Source organism: Dermochelys coriacea, chromosome 4 (genome assembly GCF_009764565.3).
Source record: "Dermochelys coriacea isolate rDerCor1 chromosome 4, rDerCor1.pri.v4, whole genome shotgun sequence".
NCBI lineage: Eukaryota > Metazoa > Chordata > Testudines > Dermochelyidae > Dermochelys > Dermochelys coriacea.
The window spans coordinates 63,597,988-63,614,149 of NC_050071.1; the positions used below are offsets into that span (position 1 = coordinate 63,597,988).

At 39.2% G+C, this 16,162-nt stretch overlaps 1 long non-coding RNA gene across 1 annotated transcript; it reads left to right on the top strand.

Moving 5' to 3' along the window:
* The first annotated feature begins 752 nt into the window (after positions 1–752).
* LOC122459951 lies at positions 753–15,289 on the top strand. The gene is made up of 3 exons (XR_006280943.1): positions 753–764; positions 2,163–2,339; positions 14,933–15,289. It is a non-coding gene; the product is annotated as an uncharacterized LOC122459951 (long non-coding RNA).
* The last annotated feature ends 873 nt before the right edge of the window (positions 15,290–16,162 follow it).

Sequence of the window (16,162 nt, forward strand, 5' to 3'; positions counted from 1 at the left end):
TCCTATCACAGGGTGGGGGTGAGGAAGAGTCTAGACTAGGAAAATGTACATGGGAGATGGGGGTTTACTTACATATGAGCTCCCTTCTCTCTGAGTGTCTCTAACGCATTAGAGTTTTTTCCTTTCTCTCCATCTGGTTTGCGAGTGCGGGGAGTCTTATGCTCAGAAGAATGTTAGACCATATTGTTGGGACCATGACTGTGTCCTGTCTAGACAAATGCTTTGTGGCAATGGTGGAGCTGCATTAACACACAACATAGGCTTGCAGATTTTTCTGTTATGAACAAAGCCAAGGTATGTTTTATTAATTAAGAAATGGATTAGAACAGAACCTGGTTAATATAAAGCCTTGCATACTCAAGCTGTCCCCATGCATTACAAACAAAAAATTCAACTCTGCTCATGAATGCGCTACAGAGAGAGAGAGAGAGAGAGATCATTATATGCTTATTTACTATGTCACCAAGAACTGCCTTTTGTGTCTCTTTGAGACCTAACTTTTTCAAAGCTTATTTTTTCTAAACGTGAACTAACAGTAGAGCATATAACTTGGTTTTCCCTCACATCTCTTTCTGTTTTCAAGGGTGAATGAAGTTTGGTGACTCCCCTCTGTTTTTTCCACCAAATGCATCCGATGAAGTGAGCTGTAGCTCACGAAAGCTTATGCTCAAATAAATGTGTTAGTCTGTAAGGTGCCACAAGTTCTCCTTTTCTTTTTGCGAATACAGACTAACACGGCTGCTACTCTGAAACCAGTATTTAGGGTAAGTTTGACTTACTCCCGTTTACTAGGGGCTAGTAAGAGGCATGAAAACTTACAGCATTCTGATCTTTTGGTAGTGGTTTGTCTGTTTAAACAGACTGGGGTGACCAGTGCCTGCAGATAGTGGTCGGGGAGGGGGGGCGGAGTGAGGGCAGCTGCCTTCAGGAGTGTTACTGAGCATGCTCAGTACAAGCCGAGCTGCAAATTGCGGGGATGTTATCTGCATCCCACACACACAAACCCTCTATAAAATCTGCCATCCTTCAAAACTTTACCACCGAGATTAGACTCTCTCCTTTGTTTTTATTTTTTTAAATCTCTTTTTAAAAAATGACGACCACCACCTTTTCTGGTCAGCCCCAATATTGTTCCTAAATTCCCGTGTGTGATATCATTAGAAAGCCCCAAGGAGCACTGTGTGCAGGTGAAAAGTGTGTGCTCCTCAAATCTGGTCCCTCCTCGGTGCATTTGATGGGGAGTCAAAGGAAACTGTTCAGAGACTTGAGAAGCCAAGAGACAGCCAGTGCTCAGAGATAAGAGATAGAGGGGAAATTGAGGAAACAGCACTGGTTCTGCTATCTTCTGCACTTTGAATATCACAAAGGAAGGTCTTACCTTCTTGTGCTTTAAAATATTGTGAGGCACTTGGGAAGTAATCTCTGTTATTTCAACATGAATATTCAAAGCCCTATAAAGGTGAATGCAATGTACTGATTTCAGTAGGAGACTGATTACTGCAGTGATCTTATTCTTACTGCTCAGAGTGGCAGTGAGTTGTTTGCCTTGCCAGTGAGATGGATGAAAAAGCCCCTTTAATATTCTTGAGCTTAAGTTTGTAAAGCTTCCAACATTTATCTGGTGTATATGTGCAAAATTGTCATCCTGATGCACAGCCTCCTCAATTTCCCCTCAATCTGTGAGCTTTCCAAATCTCTCCTAACCTGTTTCCCCCAACTCTCATCTCAAGCTTGTCCATGCTAATACTACAACAGTACCTAGTTTCTTTACCATTCTTGCTCCTTTGTTCAGCTGTTCTGGGCCTCTCTAATCACACTAGCTTTTCTTGGCTCCAACATACCAGTCCTTGTGGGCCTCTGCAGTCATCCCAACACTTTATTAATGTTTGTCTATGTTGAGCCTGGCAAACACCCTTTATTTTTCTTCTTAAAAAATTGTCATAAGTGTGCTGGCCAGACATATTGTTCCAGGCATATAGCTGAATTGGTGATATACAACTTCATCCTGCTCAGGAGGATAGGAAGAATAAAATGGTTGTTATCCACATCCTATGTAATGAAAGCACTGTGCTACGAGCAGCTTGTCTAGTAGTTTCCCTCTGGACTAATGTTAATAAGTATTGTGCTTCATTCCCTTCTCCCTTACACCTTGCATTTTCCAGGAGCAACTCCATTGCGAATGAAATCTCTGGTATAAATAAGAAAAGAATCAGATCCATCATTTTTTACTTGAGATGTGAAGATTAGAAATGACGGGTGACAGGAAAGGATAGAGGAGAATCTTTGCAAACAGATATCCCTCCAACGAAGGAATGTTGTCTAATATTTTCTTTTATGGGGTAAGCCATATGCTCATTTTTAATTGTGGGTTTTAGTATTGGTATGCTCTTTGTTGCTCTCAATAGGTCTTCACCAATAGAGAAAACAAAGAATGAAGTGTACCCTTCCTAATCTGTAAATCAAAGTCATTTACGTATCTGCTTGTTGGACCAGACTTTGTTCATCTATGAAATATTTTATTTGTGACACCACTCATTCAGCCAAAAGCTGTGCAACATCTGTGACTGTTTTCAGTAGAAATAAAGCTAAGTTCAAAAGTAAGTTATGTTTCTTTAAAAAGAAAAGGAGTACTTGTGGCACCTTAGAGACTAACAAATTTATTAGAGCATAAGCTTTCGTGAGCTACAGCTCACTTCATCGGATGCATTTGGTGGTTTTTTCCACCAAATGCATCCGATGAAGTGAGCTGTAGCTCACGAAAGCTTATGCTCTAATAAATTTGTTAGTCTCTAAGGTGCCACAAGTACTCCTTTTCTTTTTGCGAATACAGACTAACACGGCTGCTACTCTGAAACCTATGTTTCTTTAGTGACTACTTCTACAATTTCCATTTTAAAAATAACCCTTGAAATGTCTCCTAAGAGATATCCAAAGAATGGAAGGGATTTACTGTGTATAAGTGAGTATGTCACACTAGCTGCTTCAAATATCACAGGGAATAGAGTAAGGAGAAAGATCTTCTTCTTGTTTTACTGTCCCCTTTCCAATTTCTTCATATTACCAAAGAGTTTGGATACAGTTTGAGCAGCTGAGGAGTTATGGTCTCTCTGCCAGAGTCCCATTAAATATAGCTTTCCAAAGATATCTGAAGTGTTTGATAGTCCCTTCAACAGTCGTTCTGTTGAATTCAGATTTAACTCAGACATTCTTAAACATGGGTGTGGTGAAAGAACTACATCTGATAATTTTGCTAACAAACTTCTGAATGTACAACCAAGAAAGAGGCTCCAATCATCAGCTGGTGTTGAGGAATGCATAGGAATCTATGCTAGGGTTCAAAAGTGGCTTTAGACAGCCTTTACAGTCTTCTGATCCTAATCTGCCTATGTCCAAGTGTCGTCCGCTGATGTTTTAAAACCTGGGGCAGCAAGTCTCAGAACCTGGGCCTACAGATTCAGGGTTGCATTATGGTACTAAAAACAGCTGTGTAGACAGTCAGGGTCAGGCTCAGGCTGGAGCTTGGGCTCTGAAGCCTGTGTGGTAGGGCCCAAGCTCCAGCCCTAGCCGAAAGATATATGAACCTCTTCTAGTGCCATATTGTAAGTCTGCATACTCTTCTGTGCTATATAGGCTGCCCTGGACCTCAAAGGTTTGTTATTGTGGCCAGGTTCCCAGGGCATGTTATGCACCCTTGTTTGTTTCCCCCCCCCACCCCTACAGTGGCTGAAAGTGGGGATGATGCAGGAATTACTATGTCAGCCTGATGGCACCAGAAGCATCATCTGTTCCAGGTGCATCTTCCATTGGACCTCTAAATTGGGTTTAAAAGTGCTTTATGCTGCCAGAGCAACACTACATAGCCTTACCTTTTTGTGATTAGTTTTGGTTCTTGCTAAGGCAGTGGAGAGTCATGCATTACATAATAATGACGGCTCTTACGTATAATTGGTGTTATTGCCTAATGTTACAAGCATAAGCATGTATTTCCATCATAAGGAGATGGATGGAACTATATTCTGGAGTGGATTTGGGTCAAGATTATTCTGAGCTGAGACTTTATTATTTTTGTTATTTTCTGATACTGTGATCTGGGAGGCTGAGCAGTCTATTCATTTTAAAGTCTATGAAGGATTTTTTTCAAGGGCACTCTTTGATCACTTCTTTACTCTTCTTTTGATTTATACTATTTATCGTAGTCTTTTAAAATAAAAGGAAAAATGTAAAAAGAAAAAAACCTGATACTCCTGGATTCCTTCAGTAGTTATTTATTTGGTGCATTCATTTACAGTACATTATAAGAATGAGAAGTATCAGTAATAGTAATGTGCCAGGTTTTACTCAGATTAAATTTTCTATATTTGTGGAATTTATTTTTTTAATACACTTGATCTTTTGTGCCTGGCAAATCTGGATGATACTCTTTAGCTTCTCAATACTCGAGAGAATATTGACAGAGCTGTATTAAATTACACACAAAAGATTGCACTCGACAAAGCACAAGTAAATGTACAATAGGGAACAATTTTTCCTTGGCAGTGATAAGTCTCTTCAGTCTTTGGAGTCTGAGTCTATGCCAATTAATTTCAGAAGCTCATCTAAAATTTTTGAGATGAGAAGAGTCTTGGTAAGTGCTGTATATCTAGACCAACTTAAACATGGGTGAGATATAATTTTATTTCTTGTTGCTATGAAAACTCTTCCAATTTCGATTCTGACTTCATTTTGAATACCTTGGAACAGTAGCATAGCCTGTTCTATGGTTTAATTAAGCTTTCAAAAACATTTCAAGATCTTGAGTTAAGCCATCACAATATTGTGCCGTACATTTTGACCTAATAAAAATGAAATGATAGCATAGCACTTTAAGAACAGTGGGAATTATCAATAGGATTAATGAGTGAAATTGGAAAGCTTAATCTAAAAAATCAGTTCTTAACTCTATAAAATTGAGTTCCTACCTCTGATAACTTAATAAATGTTTATAGTTATAAATGCAATGTAGTTGTAGCTGCGTTGGTCCCAGGATATTAGAGAGATAAAAGTGGGTGTGATAATATCTTTTATTGGACCAACTTCTGTTGGCAAGAGTCCAATAAAAGATATTACTTCACCCACCTTGTCTCTCTAAAGTTTATAAATATTAATTATTTGTATTGCCATACCACAGAAATAGAAACCTATTGTGCTAGTATCTGTAGGAAAACACCTGAAGATATTGCATCTGACTCAAAGAACCTATAGTTAAAAGACAACCTGCAGAAGATGAGGAGAAATGGATACAAGCATGCTTCACAATTCACAATAAAATATTGCAGTAAAACAAGTTTTTTATGTTTTTTTATGTCGGCGCTGCACAGGATTTTCAGGTCAGGCTTGACAAAGCTCTGGTTGGGATGATTTAGTTGGGGTCAGTTCTTCTTTGAGCAGGGGGTTGGACTAGATGACCTCCTGAAGTCTCTTCCAACCCTAATCGTCTGATTCTAAGTGTATATGAAGGTGGGGAAATTGACTGCAAAGTAACTTAGAGACATTTGAATGCTGGCCCCAGAACTAGGACATCTATGTATGTGAGGGAGAGGGGGGCAGACTGCATGACAAGAGGGGCAATAGTTCTTTTCTTCAGAAGTTCATGTACGTAGAGGAAAAAATGCAGTCTCAATCAGAAGCCTTCTTTACTTTTCTTTATGAAACAAGATACACTGATCACATAAATGTAAAAAATATTCAAGTATTCAAAGATTCAGAATATAAAAATATAGATCTTAACATGAAAGTACTATCTAAAGCAAAGATTGTTCATGAAACTAAAGGTGAAGTATTCTTGGATAAATCAAATTCCTCCACAAGGCACCCAGCTTCAGTTCTGAAGTCAAATCACTTTTATATCACAGGACAATTAGGTTTCTTTCTTTCATGGGTGATGCTCACCTTTGGTGTGACAAAGTTCTTTGCAAACAAGAGAAGGCATTCTCATAAGCTGCAGGTGATGCTGCAAACAACAATACCTCTAAAGACATTACAAAACTACATGGGAAAGCTTTCTTTAATTCCTTGGCAGCACCTAGAACTACTTCAAATTCTTTGCAATTTCTCTTATGCAACAGTGTTTAATACAGCCATTTCAGTTTTGACTTAAGAACATAAGAACGGCCATACAGGGTCAGATCAAAAGTCCATCTAGTCCAGTATCCTGTCTTCCGACAGTGGCCAATGCCAGGTGCCCCCAGAGGGAATGAACAGGTAATCACCAAGTGATTCATTCCTTGTCACTCATTCCCAGCTTCGGAGGCTAGGGACCCCATCCCTACCCATCCTGGCTAATAGCCATTGATGGACCTATCCTCCATGAATTTATTTAGTTCTTTTTTGAACACTGTTATAGTCTTGCCAGAGGATGTTGTGAAGGCCGAAGAGTTCCACAGGTTGACTGTGCATTGCGTAAAAAAAAAAAACTTCCTTTTGTTAGTTTTAAACCTGCTGCCTATTAATTTCATTTGGTGATCCCTCGTTCTTGTGTTATGAGGAAGAGTAAATAACATTTCCTTATTTACTTCCTCCACACCAGTCATGATTTTATAAACCTCTGTCATATTCCCCCATAGTCGTCTCTTTTCCAAGCTGAAAAGTCCCAGTCTTATTAATTGTTCCTCCTGGGGAAGCCATTCCATACCCCTAATCTTTTCCCCCCCTCTTTTCTGAACCTTTTCCAATTCCTAAATATCTTTTTTTGAGATGAGGTGACCATATCTGCATGTAGTATTCAAGATGTGGGTGTACCATGGATTTAAATAGAGGCAATATGATATTTTCTGTCATCTTATCTGTCCCTTTCTTAATGATTCCCAACATTCTGTTCGTTTTTTTTTTACTGCCGCTGCACATTGAATGGATGTTTTCAGAGAACTATCCACAATGATTTCAAGCTCTCTTTCTTGAGTGGTAACAGCTAATTTAGACCCCAATACTTTATATGTATAGTTGGGATGGTGTTTTCGAATGTGAATTACTTTGCATTTATCAACATTGAATTTAATCTGCCATTTTGTTGCCCAGTCACCCAGTTTTCAGAGAGCCTTTTGTAGCTCTTCACAGTCTGCCTGGGACTTAACTATCTTGAGTAGTTTTGTATCATCTGCAAATTTTGCCATCTCACTGTTTACCCCTTTTTTTCCAGATCATTTATTAATATGTTGAATAGGACTGGTCCTAGTACAGACCACTGGGGGACACCGCTATTTATCTCTGTCCATTCTAAAAACTGACCATTTATTCCTACCCTTTGTTTCCTATCTTTTAACCAGTTACCAGTCCATGAGAAGACCTCCCCTCTTATCCCATGACAGCTTATTTTGCTTAAAAGTTCATAGTGATCTCAGTTTCAGAAAGTCTGGAGAGCTGTTGGAATAGATTGCTCACAAGCTTTTACATAACCTGGAGGTTTTCTTCAGAAAATCTCCTTTGCAGTTCACCAGTGGCTTCATCAATCAGTTCACAAATCTGGAACCATTGATGCTCATTTGAGCATTTGTCAGGATTCCAGAGCACAGTGACTATGGAATCTTGAAATTTTGGCTCTTGGTGGAACATCTTAATGTTGATGCTTCAGCACGTGCATCTTTCAAAACCAGGGTATTTGGGATGAAATAGTGTTAGAGAGAATTTTCAAAGGTATCTCTTTTGATGAAGTTCTTCGCAGGCAACAGTGACCAGTTCAACTCCTTTTTGCAAGCATTTGTTCCTTTAGAAGGTAATTGTTCACAGGAGGAAAAACTTTCAGAATAATTCTCATGATCTCGGGTAAGAAAAAAAAATTGTATGATTCCATAACTTTCAACTTGCTTCAATGGCCAGGTCACCATATCAATTCACAAAGTATGACATAATATATTGAATCTCTTGGAAATAATCCTCAATAAACTTGAAGATTTTCAGATGACCAGTCCATCCTGTTTCTATAAAGCTTTGGAGATGCTAGCCTTCTTACAGCACAATCACCTGGGGAAAAAGAAATTGTATAGTCTTACATATAAGAACATATCCACCACTATCAAGTTCTTCTCAAACACATTAGTAACCACCAGATGTAATTGGTATTTCAAGTTTTGTGTTTAAGGTATTTGTTTAATTTCTGTTGCAAAAGCTCTTGTATGCCTCCTTTGTACCCTGACATAACTTTGGCACCATCAAAGCAAGAACGTATTTTGAGGGTCAAAACTGAGTTTGTGGAGGTCTTTCAAAACTTGTAATATCTTCAGAAGTGAGGCCATGCAACTGTGTTACTCCAATAAGTCTTTTCTTGGCTTTGCCATCACCAGAGTTGCATGAAACAGTGGAGAAATGTTCTACATTAATCGTATCTTTTGTCAAGTTCTTCTACCTGACATGTGACGCTACATCACCATCTTTCTGAGGCTCTTCAACAATAACTTTTTCAAAACTATCTTCATCATATCAATTATTTCATTCTGAATTTCAGAAGTGTAATTGGCATTTTTTTAAATGCTTTTTCAGAGCATTCTTGAATTTTGGATCTTGACCTACAGTAACCTTCAGTAGTTTGGTGAAAATTTCTGATGAATTGTTCAGAATGAGATTTAAGTCCTTGAAGTTTGATCTCTTGATCTCCTCTCAGAGGCAACTCATTTATCACAGCAAACTGGATAATTTTTGCCAAGGTTTTTAAATAGCACCTGTTTCTCTTTCAGGGATTACACCTGAAAAGAAGTTATAAAAACAATATTATAATCAAATTCATAATTCAGTAACATTACTAAGCAAATGAATAAACTTTACATCCTAAAATGAGTAAATTTCTTGTATGCTGGATCTAATACAGCAAGTTTCGGAGCTCAATCCCTCAAGATAAGGGATTTCTTATAGATGTTGAACCTGGTTTTTAAAAGGGTCCCTTTCTTCCCCTACCTCCTTGGCATAGTGACTCTTGGTTTTCTTTTTAGTTTCAATGTTTTCCCATTAAATTTTGAATGGTTCGCTATTTGCGTCTTTCTCCCCCCCCCCCCCCGGTTGTGCAATATTAGGTACTTGAAGCTAGTCTCATCTGGTTGGGGAGGTGGCCTGTTTCACCTCTCTGTAGTGAGGTGGGGCTGATTGTTTGTTGGCAGCACCAATTTCTGAGCACAGTTTTAAATACATAAATTCATAATCACAATTTGCATACATCTCATAACCATCAGATTCAGCTTTCATAAGAAATCTTATTTAACATACTTATACACAGGTTTCAGAGTAGCAGCCGTGTTAGTCTGTATTCACAAACAGAAAAGGAGTACTTGTGGCACCTTAGAGACTAACAAATTTATTTGAGCATAAGCTCTCGTGAGAATGCATCCAATGCAGTGAGCTGTAGCTCACGAAAGCTTATGCTCAAATAAATTTGTTAGTCTCTAAGGTGCCACACGTACTCCTTTTCTTTATTCTTATACACAGTAATATTGTATACAATCAGTTGATTCAACTGAATAGTCTTTTGGATTCAGACCCCCTGTTCTCCCTTTGAGGTGTCTGGACCCCAATTGTCACAAATATAGAAATAGACAAAAAATAACCTGTTGCTTCTCTCTTCCTTGCTGCAGTCCTCTCAGCCATTGCATTCAAGTGGACTAAACAGCTTTCACATTTGATTAAACCTTTTTGCCTTGAGAGAGGGCTTTTTTCTTTTCTTTTCCCAATTGCAAAACCCAGAATTAATCCGCTCCCTTTCCACCAGCACTATCAGGGTGTGTATACATCTGACAAACAAAACAAAAGGCCTAATCAGCTTTTACAGAAATGGTACTCCCAATACTGTTGCCAACCAATCTAGGCGTTCCCCTTGATTCTGCAGTAGTGTCACAGTCCCCCGGGACAGTCCTTCTAAAGTTTCTCATAGACTCTTGAGGAGCAGTCCAGTTCTAGTCAACCCATCTATGCTCTCATGTGCTCCAAAAGGAGCTTTCTCCTCTCTCTGTTTGAAAAGAACTATCTCTTCTCCTCACTCCCTTTCAAACAGGTAAGTAGGGTTTCACAGAAACTCCAGCATAGAACCCTCTGTCCTTACTTTGCCGCTTTGTAGGCCTTCCTGCACAAGCCCTCTCTGCAAACACTTTCTTACCAGGGTTATACATCTTTTATTACAGCAGCAACATAATGCAGTCACGACACTTCACTTGGCTGAAACACAGTCAATAACCTCCTCTTTCCCCATGGGCTATTGGAATTGTGACTATTACTATGTGCTGTAGGACTACAATCACTCATCTTAGGAAACTCAGACTAAGAAACTTTGGGGGCAGGAGGGGGAAGGAAGAACTAGAACACATCTTATTTCTACACAGGGGTAAAGACATGTTTGGGTGGGAAGGGTGATCCCTCATGTCCCTCTTAGCTACTAGGCTTATTTCAAAATCTTAGTTCAATTCAGCTGTATTCAGAACTGTTGATATTAATGAATCAAAGGTTTGGAGGCAACCTAGGTATCTTTTGGTACATGCATGTTCATTGAATGTTTCAGGCTGCAAGGACAAACACCTCCCTCCCACTTTAAGGACCTCTGTTGCCCTGAGGGAATCAGATGACTTAAGTGAACAAATTCTAAGTCTGAATTCCAAATCAGATAGCCTAGCTGTAAAATATCCATCTTATCCAAAGTTTCCATCATACAGCTGATGCAGGCTCATAAAATCTAATGTAAAGCAGCAAACAGAGGACTTTTAAACCATTTGACACTCTGTGGACATCCATAATCCAGTAATTTACTTTTATGCATAAATGTCTCCTAAATGTTCTGTATGTGGCATTGTATCTCAAGCTGCAGGAAAAACATACTCAGTTACTGGTGTAGCACTTGATAGACAGCCTGTCCAGTTGTCAATGGTTGCTTTATATTCTTAACACATTGGGTCACTTGCATGTGCAGACGAAAATTCCCTGAAACTGGAATCCTTTTCTACACACTTCTGTATGCATCACATTTCATTCAGCATGTTGGATGAGCTCAAAAGTAATACAGGTTTGAGCAAAGTGGCTGAGCCATTCCATTGTTTCCAAAAATGAGACTTATGCTGCTTCTATTGAAGTCAGTGGTAAAACTATAACTTGACTCTGGTGGAAACAGAGGCATAGCCCCTGGCTGCCCCATAAAAGGTCATTGTCAGGTAACATTGTGTGCACATCCTTTACTTTTGTTGACTGCTTGAAAATGTTGAGGCACTACTTAATAGAAGAAGTGGAAGAAATAAAACACTTCTACAATATCTGATGGTCCTTGCATAAGACATAATTGAAATTTGGTTTTGTCTGTATAGCAGCTCATCTTTCCTTCCACCTGCATCTTTCTTGTATTTGTCACTCTCGCAGGTTTGCATCTCGCTTCAGTCAGATCCATGCAGTCATAAGTGTCTGCCCATGGGGCTCGAACTGCATGATGGAAGCCTCAAACTGTAAGTTCCTTTGGGAAGGGATCTTGTGACTCTAGCAAATCAGGTGCCAGCTCATGCCAAGTCTTCCATGCCTCAAATGAACACTGATACTCACGCGGCTGGAACCAGTCTGGTTCATCTTTGTGTTAGTATTGTTAAAACAATATTAGTTATAAAAATATGCTGGGTGTTTAGACTTTATTGAATGTTTGTAAGTTGCACTTATAACAGGTGTATCCTATATTGTATAGTAACATTTGAGCATTTGCCCTATAAGCTTCTAACTTGTATAAATCATCAGACTGGAAAGACATGAATGAGTGTGACATGTTGGCTTCCAACCGAAGGTGTTGTGTCCTGCCCAACAGAAAAGGTCCATCGATACTAGACAAACTATTGTGAAATATCAGAGGATAAAAGATTTTGATTGCTCTCCCTTCTTCCCCTAAGAAGAGGAAATGTGCAAGTAAATACCTCCCATCATCTAAGTTGGCAGTTCAGAGAAGAGGGAAAGGGGATAAGAATCTCTGACAAGGAGAAACTGACTCTCTACGTTGATTCGACTCTGAGTGCCAGGTTTTCTAGGCATAAGCAAGAGATTCCCCAGGGTTTTGCCTGGGCTGGCCTAAAGGACTTATAGATTTTGCTCATTATTACAGATGATTCTATCCCCTTTGAAGCTTTGTGTGTGTGTGTTTGCCTGATTTAACATTGTAAATAACTCATTTCCTTTTCCTAGCTAATACATCTTTAGTTAGTTTGTTATAGGGTTGGCTACAAGAGTTGTCTTTGGTGTGAGATCTAAGGCGCAATTGACCTCGAGTAAGTGACTTGCCCTTTGGGACTGGAAGTAACCTTAATATTATTGTGGGTTTGTTTGGTTTTTTTGGTATAAGGGACTATCACAAAGGCCAGATTGCCTATGTGTCAAGATCAGAGTACCCAAGCGACTGTTTGATTCCCTGGTTAGGCTATTATGATGACTGAGGGGTATAATTTGATACTTGGTATAGAAATCTAAGTATAGATCTCAGAGCCAAGTTGCCTCTTAACAGCCTGTCCTGAGGTTGGTGCCCAGGCTCTTGAGCCACTGCAGGACAGTTTGACCGATGTCATCACTCTTGTTTGAAGTGGTTTTTCACTTGTGGGCACTACAAAAATAATCTTAATTATAATTAAACACAGGTTAGTAAGTAAGACTGTGTGCATCTGCTTTCTGTAGAAAGCCAAATGAACCTCTAAGTATAATGGCAAATGCTAATAAATCAGTTTGTTTGTTTTTTTTGTATCAGTATTCTCTATTTTTCACTGGCTTCTTTGCCTCAGAAATTTAGGGGGCTTAATATAGGGTCTGGGTCTATCTAGTTTTTTCCATAATCCAGTAACATAAATATTACAAAAAGACCAAATCTGATGATGTTTGCACCAGAAATGGCTCGAGTCATCTGAAAAACCTGCAACATGAAAACATATAAAGACTTCTTAACCATCACTTTGGGGGGGGGGGGAGACTCTCTTCTCTCCAACTGTTAAAAAGTATTTTAAGATCTTTCCTCCTTTCTTTAACTCTTCATTTGCACTGAAAACATTCCAGCAGAATCATGTGTTATAAGGATCAGTTTGCAGCAGCTTCTCAAATAGAACTAATGCTTGCCAGTAATTCCCTTTAGTGAAGTTATAATGGTGTTCTGAAACAAGAGAGAGTGTTTGTTTGTTTTTTTAAAAAACCATCAAGAAATTGTTTCAGTGGCAACTTGCATTTGCTGAACTAGCACAGGACTTAAGTGATTGCTGGAAATGGAAATGTATTGCAGTACAAACACACAATATTCAGCTCCAACAGATATGAAAGGTCACTAAGCTCAACGGTCATATGTTCAAAGAAAAGAGTTTTTTGTTTTGTTTTTTATTTTTCTCAAAGTGTTAACTGTACTTTCTTGGAGGCCCAGCTCCAATGTTGTCCATGGCATCTTTGGGGTCTTATTGTCTCATATAATGCAATGCTTTATGAAATACTAAAAATTCCCACATAGCCTGGTCTTGTGCTGTTCCAATATTGTAGTGGATGGTTATTGTAAAAAGATCTTAGTCACTGCTAGAATCTGCACTGCAGTTGTCATAATCCTTTGTCATCTGTCTGTTGCTGTGAAAATTGATGATGTGGTTGCATATTCAGCATTAAGACTTTGTAGCTGAATCAAACCAGAAGGGAAGATGGCCTGGGAAGGAGCAAGCTCTTGTTTGAACCCAAATCTTCAATAACTAGATAATGCAGAGCAAATACATTTAAAAAATGGAAAGATGAATAGATTTTTGTTTTGAGCTTTGTGATTTTTCAAATGCATCATGCTGTAAAAGTTCTACATTAACCCTTTGGGCAATGGACACGAATACTGACCCTGCAGTGGTCAATACCCAGTGTTTTTTTGGAAGGGGTGTTCTCCTGTACAGACTACTCTTCTTTTTTTGGCTGTTGGAAACTTAGAACAAACCCAACCCATGACCAGAACTGCCATAAAACATCCTCTCCAGCCCACCCTTTAGATACAGTCTGACCATTCTTCCAGCCTCTCTATTGGGCCAGGAACCAGCAAAAGGAAACATGTCACATCAGGTGCTGAGACTGTTTTCTTCCCATCTTTCCCTCCGTCCTCAAAGTGGAACTGAAAACATGCTGCATGGGAAAGCAAGCAGGGAATATAATATTGTCCGCTCAGACGTGGAGATGGTATCCAGCAAGCATGGGTTGCAAGGGGATGTCTCGGTGGCAGGGAAACCTTCACCTGTGGATGAAGGAAGACAGGTAGAAAGGTGGTATTCCATTCTTCACTTCCCCCATCCCAAAAAGAGAAATTAGAGAGATTTGTGATGCACCAGTCTCGCAGGAAAGAGTGTGTTCATTCTTGGTACCCTATAAAGTCAGGAGTGAAGGTGAGGTGGTGTGGAGGAGGGAACTAGAGGCAGAATTCCTCCTATGCTAATAGTATGAGTAGAATCTCGCTCCTCCTTAGCTTGTGGGAGCAATGCTTCCCAACAGCTGCTCCTACTATGCTTGTGTCGTTAGATCTCCCCCTCATACTCATATTAACTTAATGATGGGTGGTTAAGAGAAACTCCTATCAGTCTGAATGGAGTCTACATCTTTGTTTTTCTGACAAGTCATGAAATAGTTTCACTGGAGTGATAGTGTTACTGTTGTGCAGAGGTGCCAGACTGCTCCCACCTCCACGGAGAGCAAAGGAGGTAATTCATGTCTGCGACAAAAAGATGCTTGAGAAGTTATTTTAATTGTCTCATTATTTAACTGCTCAATAGATTGAGAAAAGGCAACTTTCCCCTCCTTACCAAGTTCATCAACATCTAACAGAAATGCAGACCAGGACTGTGTGACCCCTAGAACAAAGCCAATAACTGAAATCACTTCTGGTTACTGATGGGCTGTCTTATCCTGATGACCTGCATGCTTTGAACAGTCAGCTAATGCTCTAATACTGTTCTAATGCTTCCTCTGACAGCTACCTGAACCTATCACCCTCGGGAAAACAGCTGCTGATGTAAGGTGGCATGATGTGGATGCTTTAAGGACCAGCTTGATCGTCTATCAAATAAAGATATCACAAAAAGCCATTTCCATGGTAAAGGGTGAGACCTTTGTCAGCTGCCTCCTAGGGATTTCTTCTTGTTTCTGTGAAGACTGGTAGACTAAATTCCAGGCATGTTTAAAAGCTCTGACTGCACTACAGAACCAACTAAAACCTGGCACATGATAAAACAGAACTATTTTGGGCAAGATATATTCATCATATCCCCTGCCTCCAACATTGGTTCAGTCTTTCTAGACGCTTTATTAATTGGCTAAAATGTTGTTCATCCCTTTGTTACACTAGTCTTCTTTCTGTAGAAAAACATTTCATGTAACATGAGGCTTGCTTAAATTGGAATTGCAATTGGCATGCTGAAATTCATTGAAATAACTTCATTGCTATTTAGTTTCACTAATTGGAGTTCACTATAAAATAGCTCCACTGTATGGGGCAGTTTTTTAGACTAATTCTAAAATTTTTTCATCCAGTGATCTCAGGTTGACTGACTGCAAATTTTATTCCTGGAACATCTTAACCACTAATCCCAAAGAACACTTCTACCCTACAATATGTATATTTGTGTGTAATCCTGTATTGCCATATCATATGTCATGTGTCTCCTCCAAGGAGAATTCTAGGGACAAATTTCAAGCTATAATCCACTGTATGCAGTTCCATTGACTTCCATAAAGCTTCAACAGATATACTGCAAATTAGAATTTGGCACAAAAATAGTATTCAGTGGATGCTCTGACCTTATCTTAGATAGGTGGTGTTGTGTGTTAATATATTTTGCTATGTATTTATGCTATCTACCAAAACAAGTCATTCTGCTGCACACACTTCTGGTGAGAGGATGAGAGAACAAACACATGATAGATATTACTCATGCTGCTTAATGCATGACTGTGAGGAAAGTGGTATAAGAACCTATGCAGAATAAAATACTTTTTTTTAATATTCTCACAAGTGTGCTTGTTGCTCCACAGATGACCTTAAAGACAGATTGCAAACCTTTCAGAGTGGAAACGTAAATATGTAAATCCATGGTTGTAGGTGAATAGCAGATAGAGTAGCAGAGGTGGAAGCTGCAAAGGGGCTGTGCACCCAGGTTCTCTGGAGTAACTTAAAACTTCCTTTAGACTGTACTAAAGTAAGCCA